The 27,839-nt window shown below is 40.5% G+C and overlaps 1 long non-coding RNA gene across 2 annotated transcripts in view; it reads left to right on the top strand.

Moving 5' to 3' along the window:
* Positions 1-9,781: 9,781 nt before the first annotated feature.
* The window catches only part of LOC148338644 (uncharacterized), a 105,706-nt gene continuing 87,648 nt past the window's right edge, over positions 9,782-27,839 (top strand). Inside the window, exon 1 of one of the 2 annotated variants that reach the window (XR_015842970.1) lies at positions 9,782-9,802. This is a non-coding gene — a long non-coding RNA (uncharacterized LOC148338644). Of the gene's footprint in view, positions 9,803-19,343; positions 19,567-27,839 lie in introns of those variants that run through there. The other variant, XR_015842969.1, reaches the window with a different exon arrangement.

Raw genomic sequence — 27,839 nt, forward strand, 5'->3', positions numbered from 1 at the left:
TCAAATACAAAATGCACTTTTTTTTTTAAATGAGCAAACACGAGCAGGACTTTTTTTCTTTCTTCTTTTTTTTTTTGGGTGTGTGGTAAAAGCAACACAAGACCATTAGGATATTTGCTATGGCTGAAATAACGCTGCTTTTAAAAGGTTCCAGCAGAGTGCACATGGCAGGTGCGTTAACTTCAAAAGAACATCATGCACACAACTCCAGAATGGGAAAAACATTGAGCTGGAAATGATTCTTTCACATCAACATAACCTTGTGTTTAAACTGAAGTTAAACGTATTCCACAAATGATTAATAATAATGATAAAACGTTTTGGATAGTGAACTAGAAGAATGAATTTGACAGTTGGAAAGGGGGCATGTTTGACCCTCTTGTTTCTTTAGTATGCTGACAATGTGACACAGTGCATAATTAATCATAAAAAAAAAAACAAATACATGCATTAAAAATTACATAGAATTATTTTTTTTGGGGGGGGGTGAATATTTAAAAAAAAATTATTTTAAATTAAATCAATTAGTCAAACATAAAAATGTTAACTCATCTACCTCCCAATTTTTTTAAATATTTTTTTTTTCATTTTATTTAGGATGATATATGATGACAAAAAATACATAAATCACCCCAACACACACCCATTAATTTTTACGGACTTTATTGTTATCATCATTTTCCTTATTATCATTATATTCATCATTGTTGTCATAATTATTCCTCTCAAATTCCCCCCAATTTTTTTTTATATACTTCTTAAAAGTTTTTGGTTGAGCCCCTTGCATCACCGCCTTGTCAATGTATTCAATCAAACTATATAATGTTAAAAATAAATAAATAAATAACATTTAAATAGCCGGGCATTGGCAGCATCTATCATTTTAATGATCATCGACCGATTTGGGCGAATTCTCAAAATACAAACTTTAAATTGCTGCTGGAAACCAAACTGTTCACGTTCAAGCATGAGTGCTTGATGATTTTTTTTTTGTTTTTTTTTGTGCATCCCGTCAGAGTAGACACAATCATCATGTTCTGTTTCAATCAGTCCAACAGTTTCGCAGGGAGGATTTTTTTTTTTTCTAAATTTCTAAACTTTGACTTAAATTTTGGTAGTTGCTCTTCAGGAAATTGGTGAGTTCAAATATATTTTAAGACTCAAATACATGAAATAATAAGAATAAATTCTTACCAATGCAGAAATAAATACAACAACTGGTGTGTGCAATCTTGAAAAAAAAAAATACAAGCATTAAAGTGTGTTAAATGTCAGATGGAGTGCATTTAATTAAAAAAAAAAATTAGATTAGAAAAATCTCACTGGAGCAACTTTAAGTAGTCCATCAAATACGGAAGATGTTGCTGATGATATTTGCACTTAATAGAAGTGCACAAACCGAAACCAAAGCAACATTTCTCTGGGAGTAGCGCACGCGCACGCACGCACACACACTCATACGCGCGCACACTCAGCTCAAATAGTGTAATAAGTCAAAGTGGAGGCGAGCAGACGGTGCATGAATATCAAATGCGGCCTAATTGATGAGCTAATTTATGCAATAACCAGTATGCTTCTTTTAATTTGAGCATTTTATGGGCTACATTTTTCAGAAATTGGCTGCCTGGCGGGCGGTTCCGCCGGCCAGCGGGTCAAACGTAACTCGGCGTCCACAACATAAAGAAAGTAAGCGTCTTTTCCAGTCCGATGATGTGTTGATGGTCCACAAAAATCCAATTCAATTGAAAGTCGATCGTGTCCCTCCCCGCTCAGGTCACTCATCAGACAAACTTGTTTTGCCGCTTTTAAAAAAAGTGATGAAAGGTCTGCCCGGCCGGCGCTCGTGTTGGGAGACGTTCCACATGGACGTCTGCGGGCCAAACATGGTGAAAATTAGAGATGAGAGAATTAACGGCTGCAGGAAGGATTGAGTGTGTTTGGTCAAAATGTTCTCGCAAAATCCAAGAATGGCTTCTTGAAAATCATGAAACAAGTCTCATGCTGACTCAAAAGCCCAAAAATACTAAATGAATTTTAAAGATGTTTCTTTGGGAGGTCATTCCAAAAAGACTGACGGGCAATGGAAATGTCTTGAGGTAAAATGCGGCGAGACCGTTTAAAGATTTGAAAACGAATAATAGTCAAAAATGTAGTGGGAGCCAATAAAGGGATGCCAGAGGCAAGCAGCAGCATTTTGGCCCAACTGGAGACGCTTGATGGAGGATTGGCTGACTCCAAATCAAATTCAGCTGAGATGTGACAAGACGTACTGTTTCAAAGTGCTGCTGATAAAAGAAAATACTTAACTTGAGAAGATGAAAAAAATGCTGGATTCAACAGCAGCACCAATTTGCTGGTCCAATTTAAAATCACTGTCCAGTTTAAGACCAAAGTTGAAAACTTCCTGTTTGTTTTGTCAAAGCTTCATGAGATTTTTTTAATAATAATAATAATATTCCCTTTATTAGTCCCACAATGGGGAAATTCGAGATTCGAACCCAGGCCTCCTGGGGAGACTGGGTCCTGAACGCGGCGCCTTAGACCACTCGGCCATCCTGGCCATTTTGTGGGTCGACTCACTATAGAAATTCCTAATAAATTTCAAGAAAAAACAAAATTCAGAGGCTGAATTTTCACATTCCCATGAATGTCAAAAATGACCATAAAGCAGGTTTGGGCAAACTTTTTGATTGGCGGGCCACAATGGGTTCTAAAATTTGTGTGTTTTGGTAACATCACCTCATCGGAGAAAAAAAATATACATTTAATTAGAAATCAAAGTGAACAAAAGCATTACAACAATATATGTGTCTTTGAAAAACCACAGTTTTTAGAAAATAAAACATTAACAAGGTTTATTCATTTAATTTTTTTTTAAGTTCGGCGGGCCGGATAAAAACGTTTGCCGGGCCGCATGTGGCCCCCGGGCCATAGTTTTCCCACGCCTGCCATAGAGCGTCTGCTTCAAACCCAAAATGGCTGACTTCCTGTGTTTTATGAGCAATGCCGTTTGAGACTTTATTTTTTTTTTATGACTCTTCCTTTGCTAGACAAGCCTAGCAACTTTCATGTTGCTAAGTGAAACTGGCTTTGGGGGGGTTGAGTTTTCCAAAACCTCCCGTGTGTTCCGTCATGCTTCGAGCCCTAATGAGTACAACATGATTCCAGAGTGATGCCATTCTGCGATCTGACTCCAGCCCCGGAGTAGAGGCGTTTGGGGGGGGGGACCGGGTCGTAAATGCACAAGTCTTGTAGGCGCATTAAAGATGCAGCGAGGCGGCCGAGTGACGGCGCGGACTTGACACGACAGACATGATCTTAACCCGGCGGGACTCCGGCGTAACGAGCAGAAACAACAAGAGGAAAACAAAACAAAGTAGCGAGAGGGATTCCCTCACGGACGACGACGACATGCCAACCTGAAGTAGAAGACCAAGACGGGCCACTGGGGAACCCCTGACCTCTTGTCAACAGCAGCAACACAAGCGGAGCTCTCGGGAATGTCGTGTTAGGGCTCGACGCTCTTCCCGTTAACAGTTTGTCTATCTTCATACACACGACTCGGCTTTTTTTTTGTTTGTTTGTTTTTTTACACCCAATTTTACATTGAAAAAAATTTTTTTTTTTATATGAGTTTCTATTGTCCCTCTATTCTTCTTATGTTCTACAGTTTCTCAATTGATTTTTCTATGAGTTTTGTGACTTGATTTTCTCTGTTGTGTTTTTATTAAATATCTACTGTTTCTTTACTGGGCCTCCTCCCTGCAGCCACACACCTGAATCAAACGATCAGATGAACAGCAAGGTCTGCAGAAGCGAGATAACGATCGTGATCGTTTGAATCAGGTGTGCTGCGGCACCGAGAGATGGAAAACAGGCAGGACCCTCGAGGAACAGGACTGAAGACTCCTGGTCTACGGCGTATCTGGTTTCTTTTGTGTCTTGAATTTGTCGTGATTGGGTCTCTATTGCGTCGCTACTGTTGTGGCTAATGCAGGCGTGCGCAAACTACGGCCCGGGGGCCACATGCGGCCCGTTAAATGTTTTAATCCGGCCCGCCAAATTTGAAACAAATGAAATGAATGAAACCTTGTTATTGTTTTATTTTCTAAATACTGTGGTTTATCAAAGACAGGTATATTTTTGTAATGCTTTTGTTCACTTTCATTTAAAATGTTATGTTTTTTTTTTTTTTCTCCGATGTGGTGAGGTTACCATAACACTCCATCCATCTCCTCATGGTCCCGGCCCCTCTGCCAAATTTTAGAATCCATTGTGGCCCGTCAATCAAAACGTTTGCCCACCCCAGGTGAGTCTCCATATAAAATAATATTAATTTGCGGAGCTTTCAAGAGAGTCGACTGTACTTTTTCTTGTGTTTTTCCTGAATCTCTAGAGCGCAGGTGTCAAACTCCTGTCCTGAAGGCGTCGCTTTCCTGCACGTTTTCCATCTCTCCCGACTGCAACGCACCTGATACTTCTCAGGCTTCTTCAGAGCGTTCTGATGAGCTGATCATTTGAATCAGGTGCGCTGCAGCCCGGAGAGATTGAAAGCATGCAGGAAAGCGGCCCTCCAGGACTGGATCTTGACACCGAGGTCAGCTTGTTTTGTTTTCCCTGCTTTGATTTTGAATGTGTGTGAGCAGGTTTTGTTTGTTTGCTTGGAGGTGTTGTCCCTCGGTCACCTCTTGCGTCGCTAACGTGTATTCAAGTGCCCCGCTGAGTCAGCAGTTTCATTATTGGTCGTCTTTTGTTCCTGCTTTTTGTTCTCTGAAATTCCCGAACCGGGTTTGAGCAGGTTTTGTTGTTTGTGTTTCGTTTTGTTTTTGTTTATGAGCAGGTTCTCCAAACAGCTTCCAACACACGTGATTGTCTTGAACAATTCCATTTTGCTTTCCGATATCTCTTCTGTCCTTGTTTCTCCTCAGATTTACCAACAATATTCCAAAAGATGTTGTTGTCATTGTCTTTTTTGTTGGTTTCTTTTTTTTTTTATACTTATGTATTTATTTATTTTTTTGATGGGTTTCTCGTACTGAGATGGATGAGATGGTGTACCCAATGACCGCTGAGTGTCCTGGTTCATTATTGTCCAGAAATCACAAAGTGGAGAAAAAAAAAACACATGGTGCAATTATGTTGCAATCATGAAACAAATGTACTCATCAAAAAGTGCAATTATAGCAAAATTGTTTTTTTTTCTCTTGGTAAATAGCGCAGACCTTAAAAAAAATAAAGAAGTAATTCTAGAGCGGTGTAGTGTTGTTTGGGGACAGATGAAAGCATGTTGTGATGTTGTTGCCACTCACTAATTGCATTTTATGTTCCTGCAACATTTTCTCTGATGAGTTTTGAGTGCTCATTATATTTAAAGAATGTATTTTAATAAAAGGCTCAAGACTCCACTGGAAGTACAAAGTGAGCTCAGGCTGACACCGACTAAAAGTCTCGCGTTGGATTTGGTTCTGACTACAAACGTGGTCTCCGTTTTGGCACCAGGAGGACTTTAACGGGAATAAATCTTATCGTAACCCATCGTAAGTGATTGCGTGTTAATTGTAGTGAAACGCATTGTGGCAAAAACCTGAAAGGTATTGTAGCAAACTAAATCACTGAAGTGAATCGTATCATTAATGAAGTGGATTTGATCACGCTTGACTTGAAACGATCACAATTTGGAGTGAGTCGTTTTTTCTTTCTGGTTTTTGTTTTCTTAACTGACATTCAACTAACATTAAATCGGAGTGAATCGTGTTCCAATTGGAGTGAATCATATTGTAACTGAAGCAAATCCGATTTATAATTTGAGTATGTTTTGTCCCAATTGAATCGGATAGTTATTGAGTTGAATCATATCAGAGATTAAGTGAATCGTGTCATCATTTGAGTGAATTGTATCGGAATTGTGGTAATTGAGTCAAAATTGAAATAATTCATATAGCAGGAGTGAATTATATAATTGATGGAAAAAAAAAAACGGATTGTAATTGGATTTGATTCTATCCTATGTGGAGTGAATCCAATCGGAATTTGAGTGAATCACCTTGTAAGTGAAGGGAATCATATTGTATCGTAGGTGTAGGGAAATAATTATCATAATGTGAATAATTTTTTAGTCCGATTCTAATTGCTGTTGCATCACAATTTAAATGAAACATAAGCTTGAATTAAATATCTTAAATAGAGTGAATAATCGTATCATCATTGAAGTGAATCGTAAATGGTGCGAAGCAAATCGTAATTGTAGTAAATTATATTGTATGTGTCCAAATTTGACTATTTGAATCGCAATTGGAGTGTCTCGCAATATTGAAAGAAGGTTCGAACAGGAGAATCCAGCTCAAAAACGCCGCCGACCTCCACCGGGCTTCCATAACGTCCGTCAGATTGTGGATTTTCTCACATGGACATTTGTTATCTTTCAAACTCAGCGGGTTGTCTTTTGGCGGTTTGCGCGTCTGCACCCATTTGTGTGTTCCCACATGCATGCTCACAACCGATAAGTGGCCGGCGCTGGCAGCAAAGTGAAAACATCAAAGGTGGAGTCACGAGGCGGATTGTTGTGGAAATAACCTCAAAGAGCCGCCGCTGACCGCCCACTCATAAGTGGGTCGGCCAGGTTGGCGCACACTTAATCGCGCCTGGTTTTTAATTGCGCCAACCACGCATCTCCTTAATTAGCCACTCCCTAATTAGCCAGTGACAGCATTATCAGCGTGTTCGGCGGGTTGCTCCTTAACTCGGCTGCCAAGCGTTACTTCCGTCAACCAACAAGCACGCGGAGGTGCCAATTAAAAGAAGCCGTCCTTCTAACAAGAATCCACGTGAGAAACTCAAAGATCTCTTCAAACTTATTTGGACAAAGGATGTGCTGAGAAAAAAAAAAAAAATAATCGTCTTAATTATCGACAGCGTGCTGGATCGATCTGAGATACTATCACTAGAAGTACAGCAATTAACCACTTCAACGACAACTGATCATTGATTTCCGTATTTTCCGGAGTATAAGCCGCTACTTTTTTCCTATATTTTGAACCATGCGGCTAATACGGCGGTGCGGCTTTTATGTGGATTTTTCTTTCACCGGTAGGGGCGCTTTATAGTTTAGAAAATATGCTAAAGAAATCCATTTTTTTTTTTTTTTTTTTAAATATTTTTTTCAAATATTTTTTCAAAATTTATTTTTTAATTATTATTATAATTTTTTTAAAATTATTTTTATTTATTTATTTATTTTTTCCTCTTGGGTCTGTTCCATTTTTATTAGCAAAGTTGTTGCCGTGTTAAAAGGCACTGTTTTCAGTACTTTTTATGTGCATTCACAGTACAAAATGAACGCGCAGTCAACAACTAATTTTTTTTTTCAACATAGAAAACTGCGGCTTATAGTCTGGTGCGGCTGGTATATGATTCGTTCCCCTTTTTAGAGTTGATGCGACTTATATTCGGGAGCGACTTATAGTCCGGAAAATACGCTAATTGTTTAAAGGAATCTAATTGGAGCTGGTGTGAATTTCATCATAACATAACTTTGACAAATCACAATGCATCACATGAATTGGAAAGAATTTTGAAAGAATTCTGTTGGAATTGAAGTCAATTATATCAGATTGCATTTAGGTCCAATCATATTGTAGCCAGTAGTATTGCACCACTTCTTAATTCAAATGAATCTTACTGTATTAAGTCGTAAGTAAATAAAATATATTTTATTGCAAAGTAATTGGAGTGACTTGAATGTGCCAAGGATTTGGACTTTAAAGTGCAGGGAGGCAAGGCGAGAGGTAAAGGATGACATCAGACAGATTGATGAGGAAAAAAGGAGACAGGAGAAGTACTCCAGCATGAACAAAAAATATTGAATTCCCATTCAAAAAATCATTTTCCAAAGTAAGAAAGGAACATGGGAGGGGAGGGGGGGACGAAACACTTCTCCGAAGACCATGGGGAAATCACGACGTGATATGACTGCTACAAAAATGAACCATCGCAGAGTTAAAGAAAGCGGGAAACGAAATGCAAACAAACTGACGAGACAAAGAGACACACCTGGAATATATCGGAGTGACTGGAAGGAGCTGATTGGTCGACAAAAGGAACGGGCTGGACGAGAACCTAAAGTGTGGACGTGGGACAAGCGACACCTAAAATCGAGAGAGAACACACAGTCGACAAAAACTCAGATCATGGATCATCAATAAATCAAATTAAACTTTGCAATCAATCTGTTTTTTTTGCTGCAATTGGTGTATATATCACATCATCTCACATTGAAATTGTAATTTGTTACATTGTGTCGTATCTTATTGATGTGAATCGTATTGCACCATAATTGGAATATAATCATATTGTATCCCATCGCGCACGAACATATTGCATCATGACTGGTGTGAAAATGACACGTATGGCATCCGATTGATAATCAACTATATTATATACCGCTGCGAGGGGTCATTTGGGTGACATATTATTTCGCATCCTATCATTTGCTCTCGTCCTATTGTAATTCTAATAACTCTTTTTGAGGAAAAAACAAAAATCTAAATCTAGGGGAGAAAAAAAGTGGCTGATAGTCCGGAAAATTCTGTAAACTGAATCCAAGTGGAGTGAATCGTATTCATCCGATTATAAGTAATCGGTAAATCGGTAAATCTTATCGCTTGGTAATTGGAATTAATCATTTTGTACCTTATTTTAATTGCAGTGAATGTGATTTTTTTTTTCACTTCAATTCTTTAAATGGCCCCGCCCCAGCGTACTTCTCTGAGCTCCTCCTCGCCAACGCACTTGCCCGCGCTTTGTTACAGCTCCAGCTGTTGTGAAATAAAATTGTTTTGTATTGTGAAGAAATTTGGGGCTTGAGTTCCCCTTTTAACATTACGGCCTTTTGTTTAATGATATTTAAGTCTCTCTAAAATTTGACTGAAATAGTGCCAAAAAATAAATAAATAAATATAGCTCAAAGAAAAAAGTGACGAAGGGACTATTTTCAGTTGCGGATGAATTCAATCAGAACCTTTCTGGAGAATTGATTTGTGTTGTCACGTTAAACTTTTGGGTTTTCCAGAATAAAAGTTTTCCGTCAACCCTTCCCAAATTGTCACGATCAGGTCACTTCCCGCTCGTTCTTCTTATTCAACTTCTCCCACCGTCACGCTTTTAATCACTGCAGCCGCGTTGAGCTGCCGGAGCGAGCCCCGCCGAAATCCGCCGGTAAACACGCAACTTCACGGGTAAAATGTTCAGCGGCTGGTCCGGGGCGGTGGCCATTAGCAGTAATTCAGCTCTCAGCTTCCCATCACGCCGTGCGCTAACTGCACCTCCTGCCCCGCGGCTGGCAGCTAAAACAAACACTCTCGAAAGAGAAAATGAGCTGGAAAATGGTCTGAAAAAAAGCCAGCGCGGCTGTCGGTCGGAAACATCTTGCATGATGCATGCAGCACGTGGCTGGGAATATGAATAATGAAAGGAGGAGATGCTTGAAATGTTGTCTTAATCAATGCTAACAGGAAGTGTCAGGGGAGCCGATCTCCTTGATGGCCAAACACGAGCAGCAACATTCACACAAAGTCGGTTCGGTCATTTGGGAAGTAGTGTTGAATCGTTCTTGAACGATTCGTTCAAAAAGAATGAATCTTTTCGGTAAACGTGAGTGAACGGATGACTTCCTCAAGTGATTCGCTTTTTTTTCTGTTCATTTCAACTCAGGAACGCGCATTGCGTCAATCATCGTGAGCGACCAATCAGCAGACAGCGTCAAAGGGAGGAGGGATTTTACTGAGGCGTTTATGGAATCAGTGAGGTAATTACCCGTTCACAAACTATTCGGTGGGTGAACGTTTCTCATTCATAAATGATTCTGAGAGTCACTGTGATGTCATTTCGCGTACACGTACGGTCATTTCCCCATTCATAAATGATTCTGAGAGTCACTGTGATGTCATTTCTCATACATGTACGAATCAGTGAAAGAAAATGATTCATTTTCTGTTCACAAATGATTCAGTGAGTGAACGTGATGTCATTTCCCCATTCAAAAATGATTCTGAGAGTCACTGTTATGTCATTTCTCATACACGTACGAATCAGTGAAAGAAAATGATTCATTTTCTGTTCACAAATGATTCAGTGAGTGAACGTGATGTCATTTCCCCATTCAAAAATGATTCTGAGAGTCACTGTTATGTCATTTCTCATACATGTACGAATCAGTGAAAGAAAATGATTCATTTTCTGTTCACGAACGAGCAGGTGAGCGAACGGCATGTAATTTCCCGTTCACGAAGGATTCAGTTAGCAAATGTGATGTCATCGCTTGCACACGTACGATTCGGTGAACAAATGTAATGGCATTTCCCGTTCGCCAACAATTTAGTGGGTGAACATGCTCTACTGCCATTCTTTCTTTACAGAAGCAACTTTTTTTAATTGAAATAATAATAATACAAATACACACAGTCCAATCAATTCAAAATTGTTAGGCTACTTTCCACAAACATCCCTCAAAAAAAAAAAAAAAAAAGTGTTGGCTATCTTATCATAATCGTTAAAGCTTCTGAGGAATTTATTTTGTTTTTAGGAGCGTGGCCTACTCGTTTTAATTTCCCATCACTGAAAGATGTTGTCATCCCCCCCAACATTCCGACATTGCAACGCATCGGATACTGCGAGATCACAACAAAGCAAACTTCTAAAAGCACCGCATCCGAACATTGCTTGAAAATCGCCTTCGATTTCACACTCCAACTGTAAAAATGGACTTCACAGCGGATCATCTGTGAAGTCTAAACGGCCTTCGACAGCGGCACAGCAGTGAACCCCGATCCCTCCCCTTCCCCTTTTTCTCCCACCCCAACGTCACCCGTCAGAGTTTAACACGGCGGCAGAGGCGAGCCGGCGCTATTTGTTTGACAGGTACATGTCTCTATAGGCCACTGCCTTTCCAATTTAAGAGGCCCTTAAGTCGGGAGCAGCCGCCTTAACATTATTCTCCGCGAAGACGAGAGAGAAGGGGGGCGGGGGGGGGATGTTTTCTCTTCCTCGCCGCTTTTAACACGAAGGCCCCGTCGACCCTTCAAGGACGCCTCGCTGCAAGTCTTTCATCATTTTGCTTGAATTTTAATTATTTTCGCCGGCTTGTCAAGTCCCGCCGGTGAACGGAGCGGCAAAGCGAGGTGACGGAAAAGGCGGGAGTGATGGGAAGCCGGCGGGAGGACGTGGGACTACAAAATATTTCATTGGCCTCGGAAAGCGTCAAGTCGCCTCGTAGGAAGTTTTGACCGAGGCGGCGGACCTCATCCTCGCTCTTGACATGTCAGCCGACGTTTTGTTTAATTTGAACGTGAAGAGAGGAACACGATGATTCCTGCTTAATTATTTCAGCATGTTTCCAAGGAAACGAGCACATCGCCTTCATAGAAATCAAAGCATCACTTCTGCAAGATGCAGAATGTCCTTTTCATTTTTATTTCTCGGCACCCTAACTTAAAACAATAAACTTCCAACCCCGTAAAGTCTAACCCTGACATCCAAGAAACCCCGGTTTATTTTCCGATCCGCGGCTTTTCAATTAAGTAATATGCTTGCTTTGCTTGGGAATGCTGTGACAAATTGATTTTCATACCAATAAAACTTGAGGTTTCATGAGACATTTGGAGGTTATTGTAATTAGTCGTGTTTTAAAAGTCGTTGCTTAACGCTCGCTGGCACGCAGTCGGGCCTAATAGCATCGAGGCTAATAGCACGTTTGGCATCGTTTCGTTTTGTAATCAATAATAATCCTTATTAGTAGGAAATAATAATTAGTCGCGTCTACTTACGACAACACCTGCACGCGGCTCCAAGTGATGACGTAGCGGATGTGGTGCGTTCCCATTTCCATCCTTCGTTTTCATCTCCTCAGTTAAACTGGGGAGGGGGGAGACAAAGATCAAGGCTTAAGGGGAAGTCATTGGATTGGGCCTAAATCGTGACCCTAAACTCTATCCTTTACCTAAACCCAAAAACCCCAAAAGTCTAAATCAGACACTTAACCCGATCCAAGAAACCCGAACGGAACCGTAACTAATTCTAGAAGGTAGTAGTTTATTTTTAGCTCCACAGTTCCCGGAAACACAAACACCGACTACTGCATACCCACCCGCCCCAATAAACCAAATTTAAACCTTACACCTAATTTCACTATGACACTCATCCAAAGCTTACTCTTAAAGGAAGATATAACCCCAACCCAAAATCTAACCCTCGACCCAACCAACAACGGCTTAGCATGTGTTTTTAATCAAGTTAAGCCTTACCCCGAAATCAGACACCTTACATTAGCATGTCCACTCAGGAAGTACAATTGCTAGAAGTTGATTTCTTACCCTGGGAAAGCACGTGTCCTCGGCACGTGCGTGAGTTAATTACCCCATTGAGGTCCGAATCCGGCACTTGAATTTCCTCAGCCATACCCCCAAAGTCAAGTAAAAGTCCCGAGTCATGTGTCCGAGTAACTTCCCAAATGTTGGACCGCTTGAGAATGAGAGCTAGCACATTGGCTACCCGCCCAAAAAGATAATGTCACCCGTCGTGATGACGGATGTTGATCACTTCCCCAAAAACTTAACCCTAACCCAGCCTGTCCCAACCCAAACAGAACCAAAAGCTCGAAATTCTTTATATATATATCATTTCAACATTTCCCATGACCTGTCCGCCATCTTGACCGTGTGACTGTCTCCCTTGCGACGACACATCTACATTCCCAATTGAGCGGCGACCTCCACGACCAATCAGCATTCTGGCCACAAATGCTCATTTCGAGGTCCGCCATGACGGGCCGCCTCACAATCTCCAAGCCAATTTGGCGTCATCTCCATCACAGTCGACCCCGTAAATCTGCATCGGCGGAATGGCTTTGGCAAGCAATTACCGCCGTGCAGGACATCGCTAATTTGATGAGAATCTGCTTTGACAAGTCCAGACCAAGAGGAGAGGCGGAGAGGGCGCGGGGAGTCATTCCCGCGAGACCGCGAGGGGGCGGGGCGGCGGCCGACACGGAAAAGCAGGAGGATCATTGCGGGGAGGGTCAGTGAGACATGTAAATGCTGATCGTCATGTCAAAACATGCTGCGGCGAGCCAGCTGAGCCCACCGGGGGTGGCCGCCCATGCATGCTGAGGTCACGTTGGCTTTGTCCAGTCCATACCTGTGACAAGATTTTAAGGCACGGCTTTTTTTTTTTTTTCGGAGCTATTATCTCCTTGTTTCAACCCCAGGGTCCAGGTGTTATTGTTATCTGTTATTGTTGCTCCCCAATCCGTTTCCAACAGGTGCTGCTGTTGCTATTTTTTAGGAATAGTAATGATACGTGAACCATAGAGCGCTTTTCGGGATACTCAAAGACGCTTTATAACAATGAACAAAAATCAATAGAAAGGGGTTGAGCGTGGTTATTTTAGAAAACGAAAACGCTTTCATTTTCACAGCTCTATTCAAATTCTTTTTGAATTTTCATAATATAATATTCACCGTGGCGTTTTTCTAATTTTGCACACAAGTAAAACAGCAGTTTCTTTAAAAAAAACGAAAATTAATGCCAAACTTACTAAATCTGTTTAAAAAAAAAAAAAAAAAAAAGCTAACAAAGCTGTCCTGAAAACGAATTCAAACTAACTACATTTACAAAACACAAAAAAATCCCCACTAAATATAATTAAAATTCGCAAATTCTAACGGTCCGAAGAGGTGTAATTGCTTCGGTCTCTCTCTCCAACACGTGTTGCATTTTCTCTTTTATCTCTATTCCCAGGTGTTCTATCCAGGTTCTATTATTTTATTTTATTTATTTATCCATTTATTTATTTAATTATTCCTCTTTGTGTCCTCTTTGTTTGGATATCGGATGCGTTTTGTTCTCACCCCCCCCCTTTATCCTCATGTTCCAAACAGTCTTTATTCTCTTCTATTATTTCTTCTGTCCTCTATTTTCTCCGTTTATTCCCAGGTTACCCGACAAGTCTTGTTGCTTTTTGTTCTCTCGCTTCTCCCTATTTTCCCCAAACCCCCAACCTGTTTCCGAGGCGTTGTTGTTGTTGTTAGTCATTTTGTCCTCTCTTTTACACCTGTTGGTCCCACCCATCCATTATGCGAACCGCTTCTCCTCACGAGGGTCGGGGGGGGTGCTGGAGCCTATCCCAGCTGTCTTCAGACCCTGAACCGGTTGCCAGCCAATCACAGGGCACACATAAACGAACAACCATCCGCGCTCACACTCACACCAATGGGCAATTTTGGTGGTCCAATCAACCTGCCATGCATGTTTTTTAAATGTGGGAGGAAATCGGAGTACCCGGAGAAAACCCACACAGGCATGGGGAGAACGTGCAAACTCCATACAGGAAGGCCGGAGCAGGATTCGAACTCGCTCTGTGAGGCCATCGTGCTAACCAGTCGGCTACCGTACCGTTTTTTTTTTCTTGTTCCCCAGCCAGGTTCGTATGTTAATTTTTGTTTTTGTTGCTCCATCAGTTCCTTCATTCCCCCCCCCGAGTGTCTTCCTGTTAAATAAAAGACAACTAAGGAAATTTTCTAGACTCACCTGTCACACAGCAAATAGAAGGCCCAAATATCATTAAACATTCTACATTTCTTCTATTTCATCATGACTGCATCCACTTGCTAAACGAGGCTTTTGACTCTCAGCTCTTTGATGAAGGTCGCTCCAAAGTCAGAAATAATCACATTTTCAACGCTTTCAATTTAGCCCTTAATGAATTTCGCTTAATTATGACTCGCCATTGCTCATCGTCAACACTTTAGAGCTGCCACATTCCCAAGGACACTTATGAGATCCTTTATTTTATTTTATTTTTTTTTACACTTTCATTTCTAATGCTGTTGATCTGCTTTGCACACATGCAAAAAAAAAAAAATGCAACCAACGCAAGGTCGTTTTGAAGTTTGTTTATCGTATTTTTATGTAGAAATGTTCCAAATGAGTATCTAATGAAGTGGCTAACGTTGGATGAGGCCACGGTAGCAGGCATAAGACAAAGACGGTAGGCGGGTAGATTGGGGGGGGGGTCCTGTTGGGGTCAGAACACGATAAGTGCAAATTGAACCTTTTAAATGTAAATGTAATCACAGAGGAAGTGTCCTTTAAGGGCGTTGCGGCATCTTTACCTTCACGCCCGACGCTTTCAATCACCGCTCCATGCAACGGCTGCGATGCTTACGACGTATGGTGGGGACAGAAAGGACGCCTGGGTCTAAACTTCATTTTTTTTAATGGATTTAGTGGAGTTTCGTTCACAGTATCGCCACATAAAAAGAAAAAAAAGGAATAATATTGATTTCACGATGAAGGCTCATTCAGGTTCTGGCGGTAATGCGGCCATGTTTTCTGTTAATGGTGAAGACCATCACCGTCACCCGCAGGAGCATGACACACATTTCCTTTTTACAATTTTATTCACAGCGAAGGCAAGGAAGGGAGGCAAAAATAAATTATTGGCTTTTTCACAAATTTAAAACTCATTCGCTGCCATTGACGGATATAGACGTCAAAAAGTACATTCATTTTACCCTGACTGGCAGTGAATGAGTTGAACAGTGGTCCATGTTTTATTTCTTTATGAAAGCCCTCACTGCAAAAAGTGAAACCTTAAATAACATAATTTCTTAAATCTAAAGTAAATTTGCTTGTTGGTTATTTTTGCTTAAAATAAAATTGTCAGATAATTCTGCTTTTTTAAAAATACTTAATTATCTTATTTGAATTTAGTCTCGACTTTGAGTGTTCACAGCTAGTTCTAAGTACGGTGAGGCTGAAAATAAACACTTTCAACATTTAAAGATGACTGACCAACAATACAAGTGGGGTTTCATAAATCAAATTTTCTTCTTGCATAATCTGGTAATAAGATAAATATAAAGCACAAGTATGAAAACAATTCGACAAAACTGCAGTTTAGCTCTTTATTTAGATTATGCATGTTTAACAAATGTTAACAAATTCGAGTTTATTTTAAGAAAATAGTTCGAAATATTACAGACAAAATTACTTTTTTTGTTTACAACTACTCATTTCAAGACAGCTGTGGTTGATATGAGCCAGGTATTTTATTTTCAAAATCCTGTCAAGTGAAAATGTCTTGTCTCTGATGGCAGATAATTTTGCTTATTTTAAGTATTATTTTATTTTATTTTAATAAATTTTTTGCTTAAAATTTCCAATGGAATTTTTGCAGTGCCTTTTGTCAACTACCAACAAACAAATGAGGCCTCTTAGAGCCCACAGGCAGGCAGAGGACGCAGTCAAGCAAACGTGTGTGGCTTTTTGATCCAATTGGTGTGGCTCGCTTTCACTGTGGCTTGACGTGATAAAACACAGCAACACTGATTCATGACAAATGCTCATTCTGATTCTGCTCGTAATGCGGCAATGTTTCTTGCTTCCTGAATTGCGCTTTTTGCCAACCAAAGCATGAATGACAGGAGGATGAGACATCGCGGTCCCGGAAGGAAGAGAAAGGATTCCCGCAACTTAGTCATTGTCTTTTTTTATTTTTTTTTTAAATAAATTCAACGAGGTCTTATTCACTGCCGCCTCACATAATAAAACATAACAAGAATGCTCATTTAGGTTCTGCTCGTCGTGCGGCCATGTTTCTTACCTTCTGCTAACCAAAGACGTTTCTGTGATGAAAAAAAAAAAAAAAAGTCAGGTAGTGTGCAGGAGACACTGAGGACAGTTTGTACCAAACAGTTCCAAGTTTTTTAGTTTTTTTTTCTGAACATCTGCTGCATGTTTGTCAGCAGTTGTTATTCGTGGGAACTTTTAGAATAAGGCAGTTTTCCTCCAACTGTTCCGTGAAATAAAGTTGTGACGACAGGAGAACAGGTCGGGACGCTAAGCAGGTGGTGCTGTCCTCGTCTCCCGGCTAAGTGGTGCCTCCTCCGCGCTTCCATTTTTCTACGCTTGGGCGCCCTGACATTTCGTCGGGAGAAGACAACTCTTTTCAGGGCCTCGTCGGTGTGGGTTTCATTACTTTGTCCTGTACCCCCCCCGAAAAAGTAGTCTCACGTAAAAAAATAAAAATGGTGAAGGAAGGTGAAGTCAGGTCGGCCGGGTTGTTTATTGAATTTATGGCGCCGTTATTTTGCCACTCAGCATGATTGTATTCATATTACACCCCATCCCGCCAAGGTCGCCGCCCGCGCGCCATACGCCTGCCGACCTTGCGCTCCGTGGGAGCCCTCAGAGCTAGCGTTAACTGGAAACCCTTCAGCTTTCAGCTTTGATGGACAGTGGAAATAAAGGCGGGAGCTCAATGACACACCAATCTGCCGCTGTCAGTTGCCGCGTAAAAAGAGGTTCCGGCCAGACAAAGCCCGACGGCCTCGCGAGGAAGCCACTAGCCGAGGCCATGAGTCACCGAATGAATGCATTGATCAGATGCGAGGACGCCGCCGCTCTCGCCGTGTTTGTTGTCGGCCGGCTACCAATCACAGATGGGAGAGAGGCTGTCCACTCGGGCTGAGGTCACGGCCGGCGTTTGACTCGGTAGCCATGACACAGGGCGGGCGGGTCGCACTTTTCATCATATTGGATCCATATGTGATGTTAAGAGGCGCCACATCATGTCGTGATGTCACATTTTGCCTTGTGGTTTATTTGTCATTTTCAACGTGTATTTCATGTCGCGTTCTCCAACTATCAAATGTGTTGGTAGAAGTTTGTACTGCCAGTCCTAGTCTGCTGCCTGAGAATGGTTAAAAAAAAATCATTTTATTTTACTCTTCAAGCTTGTAACTTTTTCTAAGAAAAAAAAAAGAGCACAATGTTGTGTAACAACTTAAAACAAGAAAAGGTAATGAAATGAACCGGTTTTATGAAGTGGATGTTTGCCCTCCATTTAGTGCAGGGTCATCCAAACCCGGTCCTCGAGGGCCGCTATCCTGCATTCTGTCTCCCTATTCCAACACATTGTATTCAAATGATGGACATGCCTGATTTATTGACATCAGGACCTCGAATCGGGTAAGCCAGGTAGTTTGCGCGTGAGTGATTTGGGTGTCCTAAAAGGGTGAAATTAGTGTAATTGATTATCCCCCCCCCAATGAACACGACACTTACTGAAATGTCATCTTGGCTCTCCTTGGCTGCACTGTAGTACTTCACGACGAGTGCTCTCATCCAAAGAAAAGTCGACTCCACCTGTTCCGACTTGACTCAATAATACGCGTCGTCATACATGTGACAGTCACCTGACGCAGACAAACTTGTAACCTTGTTGTATTCAACAGTGCATTATTTAAAAAAAAAAATTTTCGTCTATAAATTCTTTTATGTTCATCCAGAACATAAGCCGTCAGGCCTCCTCCACCGACTAAACATTGTCAAAAATAATTAATATTATTAAATAGGTAATTAAAATAAATAATGTTAATAATAATTAAAATAATAATTAAAAATAAATCAACATTTTATTTATTAGCATATTTTGGTGTAATGTAAAGCCGTATATAATGGACTGTAATATATGTATTTTATTATCTTGTATGAAAACATGCCCGCCTGCGTGAGTCATTCTTTATCATACCACCCACAGGAAGTATTCATGATATAAAATTAACATATATTAAGAACAATGCCAAGCAGTAACAAGTCAAAGTAAAACGCTACGTTTTATTCAGCTTTATTTACCCGATAATGCAATTTTCTTTGCAGTCGGTTTGCTTTTGTGTACTATCTCATATTCCACTTGTATCTCATGCACTGATTAACTAATTCAATTGCCGTCAGCGTCCGATGCCATTTTGCTTCCAGCAATAAATGGCTCATTAATTGAGTTCATATTTAAAAAGCACAATGACACACACAAAAAAAACGCTCTTAATTCTTCATAATTGTAAAGGTGGCTTTCAATTTAATTGTATTTTTTAGCTTTTGTATCGTTTGTTCCCGCTTGTATTGTGAGTGTGTGTGCGCAATTCGTGCATTTTATTTCATGGAACAATGACTGTCAATCGTATGATTTAAAAAAAAAAAAAAAAAGAAGACTTTTCGGCCATGTTGTTTGCTTGCAATGGTGTGAAAGTCAACAGACAATTATAGAATATTAAAATAAGTACGTGTGGCGACATCCAAGTGAAATTGGCAGAAAAAACACGGCTATCAAAATTTCCCCCTTGGTGTGGAGATGGCCAGAGAGTCAACTTGGCCACCATGCAGCTCCGCCCCTTGAACAATTGACTGACACATGTATCCACCAATCAGAATGTTTGTTTGCAGTGTCATCAATTTCATGCTTTTTGAATTGGCGTTGAAACAGATTGCTATCGAGTGACAACAAGCTAACTAACGAGCCAAAACTAGATTGGATGTAATACATTTACTTTTTATATATGCAGTATTCACTAAATACAAGTTTCAACTCGAACTACAACAGATGTCTTCAGACTGTGTAGAAAGAAAACTATATTCTGGATATGACATATTTAGACACTCAAAAGAGCTACTGAATTCTTCTCAAGAGGATGAGAGAAAGATCCATTCAAGTCTCCAAATAATGTTGTTTCAGTGAGTATAATGAACTTTATTCATATTTTATATTTCTTTGTCACATTTCTCACTTATTAGTGTCGCTTGTGTTATGCTGGAGATGATGAGTGTGGCGCAGCTGGGGCTGTAGTGCTTGGAGATCGGTTCAAGTGTGTGCTCATTTGTTCGACTTTATGGCATTATTTTGTATTCTGGCTTTATGAGATGTCTGCGTGTGATGTAAGAGGCTTGCTTTATCTCGTTTTTGTAGTTGTGGTGAGGAACGATAATTAGGATGGTGTCTAGGTACGTGAGTCACATGGTAGGAAATGACACGAGGGAGAGGAAAATAAAATGCCGGTGTCGGTAATTTTTTTTGTCGGTACTAGATGTGATCGGCTTGCTAGATGTGATTGGGGTACTTTGGTGGCTGGGCGCCTGCTTATGACGTCACGCGGCCATCACGTATTTTTCAAATATATTTTTTAGCCTCTGTGTTTTTTCACCCCTGCCTGTTCTATTTGCATATTTAAATTAACTAAAAAAAAAAAAAATAAAATAACTGCATTATTGTCAGGTTGGCGCGGCCGTTTCACATCACTTACGCCTATGCCCCGACAAGCCGCCGCTGCAACAGCAGTGAACCGAACGTTTCTCCTGCCGAACTTGCCAAAATCCCGTGGTTCACTCCGGGTGAAGATACTATAAAATATTACTTAACCTGTCCATGTTTTTCCTCCAACCCTTAACCACAGTCTGATTCCCTAGGAAACGGAATATTGACGTGACGTCACACACGCGCACACACGCAGGACACCGAATGATGATCCTCGCAAAAGAAGCAGTAAATGTACTTTATTAATATTATTATTATTATTATTATTTAGCAACCCAGAACATACAACACAACATATCACATCTAGTACACGCCGGGCTACCTGTGCGTTTTACTGCATGCGTTCTTTGGCGCATCCTGTCATGCTGAACACGCGGAAATCATACAACTTGCGCACAAAGGCGACCTATCAAGTTGGCATAGGTTTCGCGTGGATTTCTGCACATGCTGTCATCATGAGCATACGTGCGAGCCTCTTTTATCGGACTCATTGGTGCAGGGATCTGTTATTTTCTATTTTTTATCCCGCCCCTCGTAAGTGCATGTGTTTCTGTGCAGCACATTATCAAATGGTACGTATAGGCTGCAGTTATTTAAAGGTTGTCACGTAATTATGGCCCTCGCGCGACACCCTCGACGTCTCCCGAGTCATGCAGGGGGTCAATGCGTGCAAGCCGCCGGATGATTTGAGCGGGCACTCTTCGCACCAGCGCCAAGCTAATGGATTTCATGGAGGAGCGACTTCGCTGCACACAACAGGCAGGACGCTTCAAAGTGTTCTCCACAATGAAGCCCCCCCACCTCCCCCTGAACTAACCCTTCTCTCCCCTCTGTAAAAGGCAATTATCAGTGGCAAAATGGCAGCTCAATCTGCGTCCATTTGCGGCTCACATCACACACGGGATAACATCTATGTTTGGTAATTATCCGAATTAGCATTTCTGCTGGCCGCGATGCGTTCAAAGGCAAGCCCGTGTGTCGGTTATGATATCGCCAGCGACAGATCTCTCGCTCGCTTGATGTTTCGTGCATTATACGGTGAAATATTGAGTGATAACTCGCAGGTTGGCTAGAAAAAGCAAAGAAAATAAAGAGGGCCGATTCGACTGCTGCAAACTCTGAATCAGGCGCATAAAGTCTTGTGAAATTTGAGGACGGCGAGCGTGACCTTGCGGAAGTCTTGTGTGATGTGTTATATAAGAAATGGTGTCCTTTTCTGGATAGTTTGTTGTATAGAGTCAGTGTACATTTCTGTACAGAAACTTGGTAGATTGTTGTACATATTGTCACTTAAGTTTTTGTAAGGTTAGATGGATAGTGATTGCTGTATAGAATGTCATGCACAAAGTTGTGCAGACTGTTGTGTTTAATCCATCCATCCATTATCTGAGCCACTTATCCTCACAAAGGTCACATTGCACAAAATGAGCAAAGATTTGTGTGTAATTATTTGGAACTGATTGTTGTGTCGATTGCTGCACAGATTTTGTGCAGTCGTTTGTTGTCCTGGATGTTGTGTAGATTGTTCAACGAATTGTTGTGTAGAATATTGTAAAGGTTTTTGTACAGAGTTTTGCATTGAATGTTGTGTAGATTGCTTCATGACATTAGTTTAACTTGTTTAGAATGTATATCGTTTAGTTTTTTTTTGTGGTGATTGCTGCAACAAATGTTGGGTTGATTGTTGTACAGACTGTTGAATTGATTTTTTTTTTTGTGTAGATTCCTGTACAGAATGTTGTGTCTACTATTATACATCATTGTACACGTTGTTGTCCAAATTTTTAAATAGAATATTGTGACGATTTTAGTTTTGTGTTGATTATTGTACAGAATGTTGCTTCGCGTGTTGCACAGAACGTTGCTGTACAACATTTGTAGATTGTTCGTGAAGAAATTAGGCAAGATTGCTACACTGCATGGAATCTTGGGGGAAAAAAAACCAAGGAGAAATTGTCCAGCACTGAAGCTCGGCATGCAACATACAAACAGGTGAGGGGTGACATTTTGCAGCAATGAAGTGTTTCAAAAGAGACGAGTGAAGTTTGTTCCCGTGGTGACGGCCAGCAACAGGATGTCATGAAAACATGACTTCCTGTTCGGTAGCAGGTCACACATCTTGACAGTCGCCCGGCCCGACCCATCACCCTGTAGTTCGACCCTTCGCCTCCCGTCTGTCGTTCGACATGTGACACCACTTACTGTCAGAGGGTGACGTCGCCACGACAACTGGGGGTGCCATGCGGGAAGCGCGCATAAAGCATGCGGAAAAAAAAAGGGGAAACAGAGTCAATTAAAACTAAAAGGAAACAAGAGGGCACACGGGGTCCTGTCTGTGTGTGAGTGCACCAATTCGTGTTAGGGAGCAGCAGACATTTTTTGGGATTGTCACTTTAAGACTTCATAGGACAAAGAGGCTCATTTGATGGACAATATGAAGGCCGCACACCTGAGGCTGTGCCTCAGAAAATCTCTTGAGCAATAAAATGATGTATAAATGTAGTATTCTGGCATAACTTGAATTATTAATCACAGTAAATAAATATGTAAATAAATTAAATATGAATGAATGAAAATAATAAAATGATGCTATTAATTGCATAAAATACTGTCTGAAAAATTAATGATGTCATCTGACAAAAAGTGTACATTTTGTTGATTGTGTAGAATGTTTCTTAGATTGTTGTATTGTATGATGTGCAGATTGTTGTAAAGAAGGAGTAATTTATGTATATTGATATCCACGCTGTTGGCAAAACGTTGATTTGATTTTTGTATGGAATGTTGCAGAGATTCCTGGGGACAGATGGTTCGCACAGAATATTGTGTAGGTTTTACTGCAAATCTTGTAAAGGATTGTGAGTAAATTGTTGTACAGATAGTTGGGTAGATTGCATGACATAATGTTGCATACATTGTGGCACAGATTGTTTTGATGATTCGTGAGTAGATGGTTGTGCAAGTTGTTTTGCAAATTGTAGTGCAGATTCTTGCAACAGATGTTTACCAGATTGCTAGTTTGTCAGAGTAGATTGTTGCACACAAGGTAGGGCAGATTGTTGTGTAGGTTGTTGTGTTGATTGTTGAGTAGATTGTTATAACGTGTGAGTGGTGTTGAGATTATTGAACAAAATTGGGCGGTAGATTATTGTATGGAATGTTGGATTGTTTCACAGATTGCTGGACAGAATTTCGGGAACACTGTGGTACACGATGTTGAGTAGATTGTTGTACATATTGTTGGGTGGATTGTTTTATAGAATGTTGTGTGTTTTGTGGTCAGATTGTGATTTGGATTTGTGAGTAGATAATTGTCCAGAATATTGTGTCCATTGTTTGTCAAGGATGTTGGGAAAAAAAATCATAGGACAGATGATTAGGTAGATTGTTGTACCCAACGTGCCCATTTTGTTGCAGTGTAGTACATGATATTGAGGATATCGCCGTCGAAGATTTTTTTTTTTACAAATTGCTGGGTAGATTGTTGAACCATGATATGTTTTCTGCAGTTTAAAGTCATTCATTTTCTTTCCAAATTCAAAATGTGTGTTCACACTTTTTTGTTGGTCCTGAAAGTCGAGTGGAAAACGGTTTGTCAACAGAGGCGGCAAAGCGCCCACTCCGCTTAGGCGATATGCGACGGATAACAAAAGGTAGGAATACAAATATTAGAGCTGGTGTCTGTGTGACGGTGCTGAAATATTAATAGAAGGATGTGGCTCATCAATTATTCATGTTCACTCACTCACGTGTGTGTCTTCTAGTTAAGGTTGCTGCGCTACACTTGTGAGTCAAAAAAAAAAAAGTTGCCCAACTTTTTCCTTTCCGGCTAATGAGACTCGAGCTTATGCCAAGGTTGCTTCCAAGATCGTGTGATGATAATACGTGTGTACACAAATTGTTTGCAAACGCATACTTGAACAAATACAAACTGTGCACTCTTACCTCACCTGAATCAATGAATTTAGTTTTTGTACAAATACAATTTAGTCATTAATTCTTCTTTTTAAAGGGGAGAGATAAAAGTTGGGGATGAAGGTACAGTATATTTCCCCGCTGCTACATTGAAAATTTGAAGTTGTTTTCACAGAGCAGCGAGAATAGGTGTTCTGTTTATATTAAAATTGCAGTTGTTTGTAAATTTATAATTACTGTAAAATCTCCGCCTATTCAATTAAGCTCGTTTATATTTCACATTAATAATTGGTGGATTTTCGTGAGAAAAAAATGACTTGTTTTAGTTGAGCATTTTAATGAATCGACAACTAATCGACTAAACTACTTTGATAATTGATTGATCGTTGAGAGAACTTATTTAACTTTCAACCTCTGAATTGTAAATATTCTCAGATCTCTGTGGTTCTGCATGAAAGAAGACGGATTATGTTTGGGTTTTAGCAAAATAAGACATTCGCAAGCGTCTGCTTTTACTTTGGAAAATTCGGATCCAAATTTTTGGTCTATTTTATTTTTTTTCATTTATTTATGTATTTTTTTAACTTTCTCACAGAATAAACCCGTCACCAAATCATAAGCAATTCATGTTTGTGATTTTTTTTTTTCAATTTGAAATACTGTCCTGTTTTTTGAACAAAGAGATGAAAATTCATCAAATGATTGCTCAATGAATCAAATAAATATAGAGAGATTAAAATAAGACTGAGAACTTTATCAGTTGTGTAGATACAGCACTAAACTATTTTTCACCATTTTACTTTTCCTGATTTTGTTTTTTGTTTTTTTTTAGCTAAACAGTTCCTCTTGATGATCTTGAAATTGATCAAACACACAGTAAGTCCCCACTTTCCCACTATATGAAACTCCTTTTCTCATCAGCATTATCTTACGCAATTGCCGTTTGCAGTTAGCCAACTAGCTCGGCATACACCCTAAAAGCACGCTTTTCCTTCCGATAATCCTCTGGCGTGGCCGCTTTTGAGCGCCTCATTGTCAGCACTAAGTGTGTGCTGGTCATGTGGGTAAGAAAAGTTTTTGTCATATACAGGACAACTAAAGGCTACTCTGAATGATGACATAGCTGTCCCGCCAGTATCAAAGTTGCTCTTACAATACCCAGCACGCAGTCGTTGGCGTCACAGATGCAGATAATGAAGTCTTGTTGGCAGGGGGATGATACAGACACACTCCTCACTAACTCCTGCGCCAGCACAGTGCTGAGTGACTGTATCCTTGTTAGGTTTGCGGGGGAGGGCTTCAACCTAGTTGAGGGGGGTGCAGGCAGGTGCCGGCGGAATTCCTAATAAGCACTTCATTTCCCTGCGTTGGCACGAGACCCACGGCGGCCGTCAGAATGATTCAGACGCTGACAGTAATGAGGGGCTCCAGGAGGCCACCCAGATGGATTACAAGCACGCCGCTCACTATCCTTCACTTCCCTTCCTTAACCACCTTCAGTCCTTTCTTTTATCCTGAGAATTCATTCAGACGAAACGAGTTTCTTTTGTAAACGGTCGTCAATGAACGTAGCATACATGTTTTCGAAACACGGCTGACAGTTTAGAATATCTGGAACAACTTAGTTGTCAACCAACTTAATGTATGTATGTAGACGTGAAGACATTTTTGTTGTGGATGAACCTAACGGAGGTGGATCAGTGGATTCTGGTTAGCACATCCGCCTCACAGTTCAGAGATGCAGTGTTCGATTCCGGTGCTGTCCTTCCTGTGCGGAGTTTGCGTGTCGTCCCCGTGCCTATGTGGGTTTTCTCCGGGTACTCCAGTTTCCTCCTACGTTCTACAAATATGCAGCGTTGCTTGATGGGATGCTCTGAATTGTCCCTATGTGTGAGCGCAAAAAAATGAACGACTCTTTTTGTGGTCTGCGATTGGCTGGCATGTTTTGTTAATGTCTTTATTTTTCAAGATTTTTTCGAAGTAAACATCAAGCATAATTTAGTCTTAACCAGCCTAACCTACGTATTTTGTAAATATCAGAGACGCTTTAGTCATCGATGAATCGACAAAAAAGGTGTTTGTAAACCTCAAGGACAATTTAGTAGGCTGTGAAACTAACGAATGCTTTTAGTAAGCATCAAAGAAAATTTTGATACTTTAACCAATTAAATGTTTTTTTAAACATCAAGGACAATTACATTGATTTATTTTATTTTTTAATTATCAAGTTCGTCGACAACCTCACTAACACGTGCCATTAAAACTACTACGACTAGTACTAATAATAATGCTTGTTAATGAGCCGAATGTCCGTATTTTGTAAATATCAAGGACAAATTAGTTTAAATGATTCTAAAAAAAAAATGTTGTTGTTTTTTTTACATCAAAGTCGTTTTCAACCAAACTAGCATACGGGCTTTTGTAGAAGTGACACTTACTTTTTAGGATTTTTGTAAAGATCAAGGACAATTTAGTCATCGTTGATGTTAAAAAAAAAAAAAAAAAAAAAGGTATTTTGGCAAACATCAAAGGTAATTTTGATTCATCAACAACGCAACATCCAAGTTTTTTGGTAAACATCAAGGGCAATTTATTCTACGCACAATGTAGTCATCAGTGACTTCCTCGCCACTTCAGAGAGAAGAAGAAGGAGGAGGAAGAGGCTTGTAACGTATTCTGATGGCGTATCTCCTCCCCATCAGTCACGCACGGCTGCTAATCCTCCACAAGGAGGAAAGAGAAAAAAAAGCAAAAGGCTGCGAGAAAGACGAGGGCGGAGGGCTAGTTAAAAGGATGTGACAGAGCGGATTTGCATTCGGCGGCAAGGCGGCGACGAGGAGGAAAGAAAAAAAAAAAGCAAAAGTTGAGGGACGAGGGATGAATCCTCAATCGGAGGGGGGGGGCATTATCCTCCCGGCAGAGAGCGGAACAGACCGACGCAGGCGAAGGTGAACGGTCGCCGCGGCCCATTAACGACACTCTTTAACCTTTTTTTTTTTTTTTCATTCGCTTCCATCGCCGACGCCTGATCAGAAATATTTCAAAGATGATTTTTGGATTATTTAAAGATGTCGGTTGCCCATCATCCTAGATGACAATTGGATCCGGTAATTCGGAATATCATCGCTCTGTTGGTCTTTGTTCATTGCAGAGACAAGTTAGAGCTTTCACAAACGTAATTGATGTCGCTTGTAAACAAACACCAGTGACAGATTTATTTATATTGCGCTTTTAATACGCAAGATAATTCAATGTGCTTCCCAGAGTTTACAAAGCAACATTTAAGAGCAACTTTTAAAAGCAAAAAATGACATGAAGACATTTAAAAGCAAAGCAAGAAAAAAATTACTAAGGAAACTAAAAGAATACATACAACGCAACATAACATGATATTGGCAATGTTAGTTCTAGAAATGCTCGCCAAATGGAATTTTCTTAACATCAACGATAACTTCCTCCTTAAATTGAGGCGTGTTTTTCGAAACCGTACATACAATTTGGAGTCTTCAACGCATTTGTGGGAACAAAACATTTATTTTGTTCTAACGTGTTTTGCATGTCCACCTCACAGTCAAAGATTCGGTATTTGAATCCGTCTCGTGTTGAGAAATATAAACTTTTGTTGTTGCCGTGTCAATGCGGCATCCTCCCGTTCAACGGAGCACAAATTCGGATCATAAAAAACCGAGCGCGACCGGAGCTTGCTGTTCTCTTGTTATTCTCCCACATAAAGCTCCTCCCTCACGTCACCGCAAACACCAACAAAGACAATTAACCTCTG

This window comes from Idiotropiscis lumnitzeri, chromosome 4 (genome assembly GCF_059441095.1).
Source record: "Idiotropiscis lumnitzeri isolate Australia: NSW breed Sydney's pygmy pipehorse chromosome 4, RoL_Ilum_1.0, whole genome shotgun sequence".
Lineage (NCBI taxonomy): Eukaryota > Metazoa > Chordata > Actinopteri > Syngnathiformes > Syngnathidae > Idiotropiscis > Idiotropiscis lumnitzeri.